General features: G+C 61.5%; 2 protein-coding genes across 4 annotated transcripts in view; one reads left to right on the top strand and one right to left on the bottom strand.

Annotated features, from left to right (window-relative positions):
- Positions 1-3,736, bottom strand: part of EXD3 (exonuclease 3'-5' domain containing 3) — a 96,834-nt gene extending 93,098 nt beyond the window's left edge. For all 3 annotated transcript variants that reach the window (XM_017505468.2, XM_037730283.1, XM_017505466.2), the window contains exon 1: positions 3,732-3,736. The gene's annotated coding sequence lies outside the window, so the exon portion shown is untranslated. The remainder of the gene's footprint in view (positions 1-3,731) is intronic.
- The window catches only part of C8G (complement C8 gamma chain), a 618,926-nt gene that overhangs the window by 439,637 nt on the left and 173,332 nt on the right, over positions 1-5,957 (top strand). The gene's annotated exons all lie outside the window — the stretch shown is intronic.

The raw sequence follows: 5,957 nt of genomic DNA, 5'->3' as shown, positions 1-5,957 counted from the left end.
AAGAAAAGAAAGAAAGAAGAAAGAAAAGAAAAGTGAGGCCCTGCACAGAACCAGGGTGGCTGGCAGCAAGTCATCTGGAGCTGGGAGCCAGGGGCCGTCTTCAGTAGAGTCGACCTGGCCAACACTCCCGCCCCTGACGCGCCCGGTGGCCATCCAGAGAGAGAACTTGGCTTCCTGCACCAACGACCCCCTCAACCCCCAGACGGCGGCAGCATCAGTCTTGCTGACAGTGTTTGATGAGCAAATGAATAAAGGCGGCAGGTGCCCCCCATCCCCCGCACTGATCTCGACTCCCATAGGCACTCCCAGCAGCTTCTGGAAACTTCCCTGGGCTCTCAGTACACCCCCAGCCATGGGCTCAGTGGGCGTCAGACCCACTCTGCAGCCCTCCTTGGGGCATCTGTGCCCCAACCCCCACCCGGGCCGCTCTTCGGCCCCCACCCCTCCCTTGGAGGAGCAAAGCCCGGTCCCCTCAGCAGGCTGGGGACAGACCTGACAGGATAGCCCCAGCCACGTGGTCAGGCCTGCAGAGGGCTCGGGAGCCTACACTGCCTCCTGGCGCCCCGGGGGCCTGTGCCCGGGAAGGCCCCCATCCGCGGCAGCTGGCACCGCTGCACTTGAGTCGTGGAGGCCAGATGCTCGCCAGCAAGCCCACCCGTTCACAGACGCGCCAGAGCCGGCCGGGTGGGCAGCCCGCGGAGGAGCCGGTCCCGGACGCCCCACGCCGACACCATGTGGCTGACCGGTCTCTGGGCCCCTCTGCTGGTGGAACCCGGCAGCGCCGCCCTCTCTGCCGCATCTGTCCCGGCTCTGAAGCCCAAGTGCCTTCCCTCCCGGCATGCCCAGGCAGGGCCTCCGCCCACCCAGGCCAGCGCTGCAGGTGGAGCCCTGCCTGGCAGCCGTGGTGAGTGCAAGCATGGGGAGGCCCCTCCCCCTCTGTCCGCCCGCCTGAACACCCCAGAGGGGACTGCTTCCCCCGAGAAGCCCGCCCACCTGCCCCGGCTCCAAGGGGCCCATCTGCCCTTGGCTCACTGCCAGCCCGTTCCTGGGGGCCCACGTCTAGCCGCTCTCGGGCTGTGTCCTGCCAGCCCCACCAAGCAGAACCCAGTGTCCCCCAGGACCCCTTGGCTAAGGGAAGGTGGCTGGTGGCCACAGGCCCTTCAGTGTCCCCAACAGGGAAAGCTGGAGACACAGTGTCAGAACCCAGAGTACAGTCCCCAGACACAATCATGTCCATCCCCATCCATGCATAAACCCCACGGCAGCAGCTCCTGGCCTGGTTATGACACGACACAGCTGGGATGGGAGAAGCATCCAGCGCTCCCATCACCGAGCCCACAGGTCCACAGGTGTGCGAGAGACGGGGAGCACCAGCAGGACCCAAATGCACAGGTATGAGGTGGGAGGGGCACAGCGAGGGGTCTGGGGCATGGCTGGGGCGGGGAGCTCTCCCTTGGGCAGCATCCAAGTGTGCAGCCTCACACCTCTGGGGGTCTCCTGGCCTCACGCCTGCAGGGGTCTCTGGCGTCACGCCTCTGGGGGTCTCCTGGCCTCGCACCTCCGGGGCCTCCCTGGCACAGCCCCCACATCTGACTGAGCTGTGTGGCTGCATCACTAAACGCCCACAGTGGCTCTCCTCTCAGCGCCTGGCTGTGCCTCCTCCAACACTCCCAAGGGGCTTCTGAGAGGGCTTCGGGGGAGACAGCATCCCCTACCTCCCCCACACCTCCCTCGGCTGCTCAGCAAGGCCCTCCAGGGACGTCCAACCCAGCTGAACCAGCCCCTCAGACCAATGACAGCCCCACATCCCAGGCTGGGGACCTTCCATCTGCAGTTCCTGGAGTGGCCTGCCAGTTCCGACGTGCTCTCTAAAGAGGCAGAGCCTCGAGCCAGTTGGAATGGACAGACCTGCCGTGGTACAGGGAAGCCCAGGCTCAGGCCCCGCCGTGGTACAGGGAAGCCCAGGCTCAGGCCCCGCGAGGCTGGCTGCGCGGCTCCACGCCAGGCTGGGTGCGCACTGCCCCATGCTGAGCCAGCCCCTCTACAGGAGTCTGCAGGGCTGTTTTTGTCCCTGAGCTCAGGACGAACCTGCACACGACCCCGATGGCATTCACTTCGCTGATGGGCCCGGGAAGGGGGCGGTCGGCCTGTCCCTTCTGCGGGAGGACGGCTGCTGGAATTTCACGTGTGTCCTCTGAAACACGCTGGAACTCCATGCCCTGCCGCACAGCTGCGAGGTGGGGCCTTGGGACGTGCCCGGGTCAGGACCCTGCCCCGCTGCAGGGATTCATCCATGCGGGGATTCCTGGGTTATCACAGGAGTGGAAGCGGTGGCTTTATAAGGAGAAAGAAGCTGCACGCAGTGGCTCACACCTGTAATCCCAGCACTTCGGGAGGCCGAGGTAGGCAGATCATGAAGTCAGGACATCAAGACCATCCTGGCTAAGATGGTGAAACCCCGACTCTACTAAAAATACAAAAAATAATTAGCTGGGCGTGGTGGCGTGCGCCTGTAGTCCCAGCTACTTGGAAGGCTGAGGCAGAAGAATCGCTTGAACCTGGGAGGTGGAGGTTACAGTGAGCTGAGATCTCGCCACTGCACTCCAGCCTGGGCGACAGAGACTCCGTCTCAAAAAAAAAAAAAAGAAGAGAGACCTGAGGCTGAGCCGGCGCACTGAGCCCTCACTGTGGCTGCCCCGAGCCTCCACGCAACCCTGCAGAGTCCCAGCAGCACGAATACCTCCTCATTCAGCCCCGCCACCACGAATGCCTCCTCAGATACGCCCCTTACGCTTCGCCTTAGCCTGTAAGAGATAAATTCCTTTTCTTTATAAATTACCCAGTTTCGATATTCTGTTCTAAGTAACAGAAACCTGGCTGGCATGGTGGCTCACACCTCTGATCACACTTTGGGAGGCCAAGGCAGGCAACCGCTTGAGTCCAGGGATTCGAGACCAGTGTGGGCAGCGCAGTGAGAACCTCCTATCTGTCCGGGCACTGTGGCGTGTGGCACATGGCAGCGGGAGGAACTGTGTCTACAAGGCCCTGGACCTAAAAATCACCAAGTGGACACACGGGCTGACATGGCCGAGAACGGAGACAACTGGCAAGGATTCAGTTCAGATCTGCCCACCACAGACTTCGGTAACTGACCTCATTTTAGCATGAAAAGGCCCGTCTGGATCCTCACCATCATGGAATGTGATGCCAGGTCCCGAGCCCACACCAGGACAAGAGGGGCTCCCCGGGTCCCTGCTGGGGCAACACTCACTACTCAACAGTTTTGCAGCTTCCAGTTAAAATTAACAACAGATGGCCAAGCGCAGTGGCTCATGCCTGTAATCCCAGCACTTTGGGAGGCCCAGGCAGGCATACCATGAGGTCAGGGGTTCAAGACCAGCCTGGCCAACATGGTGAAACCCCATACAAAAATACAAAAAACACAAAACACAAAAATACAAAATACTAAAAATACAAAAAATTAGCCAGGCGTGGTGGCACAAGCCTGTAATCCCAGCTACTCGGGAGACTGAGGCAGGAGAATAGCTTGAACCCGGGAGGTGGAGGCACAGTGGCTCACGCCTGTAATCCTAGCACTGTGGGAGACCAAGGTGGGCAGATCACTTGAGGTCAGGAGTTCGAAACCAGCCTGGCCAACATGGTGAAACCCCGTCTCTACTAAAAACACAAAAATTAGCTGGCATGGTGGTGGCATCTGTAATCCCAGCTACTGAGGAGGCTGAGACAGGAGAATCGCTTGAACCCCGGAGGGGGAGGTTGCAGTGAGCCAAGATCACGCCACTGCACTCCAGCCTGGATGATAGAGCGAGACTCTGTCAAAAAAAAAAAAAAAAAAAATTAGCAAGAGAAGTGACTCTTTTGTCTTCATTTCTTCTGAAAAGTGTTCACCCAGGTCAAATTGTTGCTGTGAGTCCTGTGACCACAGAACTCCGGGCTCCGAGAACCCCAGAGGCTGCAGTTCCCCAGCCCCACGCTCCACACCCAGGGAGGCGACACGGCTGGGCTGTGACCGCATGGGGAACACTGCACAGCAAGGGAGCCCCCCGGAGGCAGCCTGGAATGGAGGTGAGCCACGTGGCACGTGCCTGACTCACTGTGGAGGCCATGCTGCTGAGGGCAGGGTCGCAGGGCGAGGGCTGTGTCCTTTCCCATGGGACTGGCAGACCCCCCCAGGGCCTGAGTGAGGCACAGGGACCTGCGGGTGACTGTGCCAGGAGCCCCAGCCCCTGGCTTTGGTGCAGGCTCGGTCACTGGCTGTGGTGGCCCTGTGCGCTGAGCAGGTGGCCAGGTGGGCATAGGCTGGCACCTCAAGGGCCCCTGGACCACCGCAGAACCAGTGGCAGATTCCGGCTGAGGCTCCGAGGCCAGCCCCTGGGTTGGGGTCCCAGGCCCTGGCGTGGCATGTGGCCCCAGGGGGAGTCCCAGGCCTCGCTGTGAGATGGAGTGGATGATGCCAAACACAGCGCAGACGTGGGAGCAGCAGGCACGCTCAGGAACGCTCGTCCCCACCGCAAACCCAGCTGGGCCCAGGATGTCCCCTTCAACCACTGAAGGTACAGCTGCCCCGAGCTCTGGGCACAGGGCTTGCTTGGAGATGGGCTCCCCGGTGGGTGGGTGGCGGCCCCACTCCTCGGTTTCCTGGGAGGCCTGGCCCAGACACAGCAGCCTCCCAAGGAGCCTCCGCAGGAAGGCAGGGCCAATAGGACGTGCAGGGGCCCCTCCCTCAAAGCTTCACCCTCAAGTAGGACCCAAAGCTCCCTCAAACGACCCCCGAACAGGCAGACCTCGAGGGACCCCACAAGAAGCCAGGTTACTGGCTGAGGATCGGAGGTGGCCACGGTGGGCCGGCGGCAGTGGGAACTGTCAAGAGGCCCGTCGGGGCGGCAGCTCCACCCACCCGGGACCTGGAAAAGGGGGGCGGGCGGAGGGGGTGCTTCCTGTGGCCACAGCACACAATGGTGTTTTCTCCACCGGGCAGTGAGTCACCCAAGACGGACTGGAAGCCGGGCCACCCTGCATTCTTGTCCAGGCGCCAGGTCACGCTTCCTCTGTGGTTTCCCTGAGGACCCTCGGGCCCGCCAGGTGGGCCTTGTGTCGCCAGCAGGCATGGCCAGGAGGGCAGGAAGCGGCAGGAGGGTGGGCTGTGTGCCCCCCAGGTCTCCCTGGCACCCCGATGGGGGGCTCCCAGGCTCCTCCACCCCTGCAGAGCTGGCCTTACTGCCCCGTCCTGAGAGCGCTGACCACCGTCATCCGTCCTTGAGGGCCCTGCAGCGGCCACCCCAGGATGCCGCAAGGATGGGCCTGAGACTGGGAGCGGGTGGGCAGGCAGCACTGGCTTCAGAGCCCCCAGAAACTGTCGTCCCCAAGGGGGTCCTCCAAGGCCTGTTCCCTCCCCACCTCACGTGGTCTAACCCAGCAGCAGAATATGCAGAATACGCCATTAGAGACGTGTCAGGATCTCTGTGACGGCTTTTTATATGGACTGCACGTGAAACGATAATACTTGGGTATACTGGATTAAATAAAATATATTATTAAAATAAGTTAACTTGTTTCTCATTATTTTTAAAACCGATCTACAAGAAAACTTAAAAGCCTCCTTGTCATAAGCTCCAGGTGCCTACCTGGGCCCTTCCAGGAGATGGAGATAGCCCGGCCCCGAGGTCCTGCGCCCTACAGCACTGTGGGGGAAGCTGGAAAATAGGCTTTGTCTCTAAACTCCACGCGGGATGGGTGGATGCCCCAGAGCCCCCCAAAGCAGCCCCCAGAGGCGGAGGGCGCAGCTGGATGAGCTGAGGCAGAGCTGGGACCCCGAGGGAGGGAGGCTCTGGCCTCCTAGATGAACAGCAGCAGCCTGACTCACACGCCGTCCACGTGCCTCACAGCGATTCCGCGTGTTTCCGTGCCTGACTCACACGCCGTCCACGGGCCTCACA

Source organism: Cebus imitator, unplaced genomic scaffold (genome assembly GCF_001604975.1).
Source record: "Cebus imitator isolate Cc_AM_T3 unplaced genomic scaffold, Cebus_imitator-1.0 Scaffold339, whole genome shotgun sequence".
Classification (NCBI taxonomy): Eukaryota; Metazoa; Chordata; class Mammalia; order Primates; family Cebidae; genus Cebus; species Cebus imitator.
This window is presented reverse-complemented; position numbering and strand designations above follow the sequence as displayed.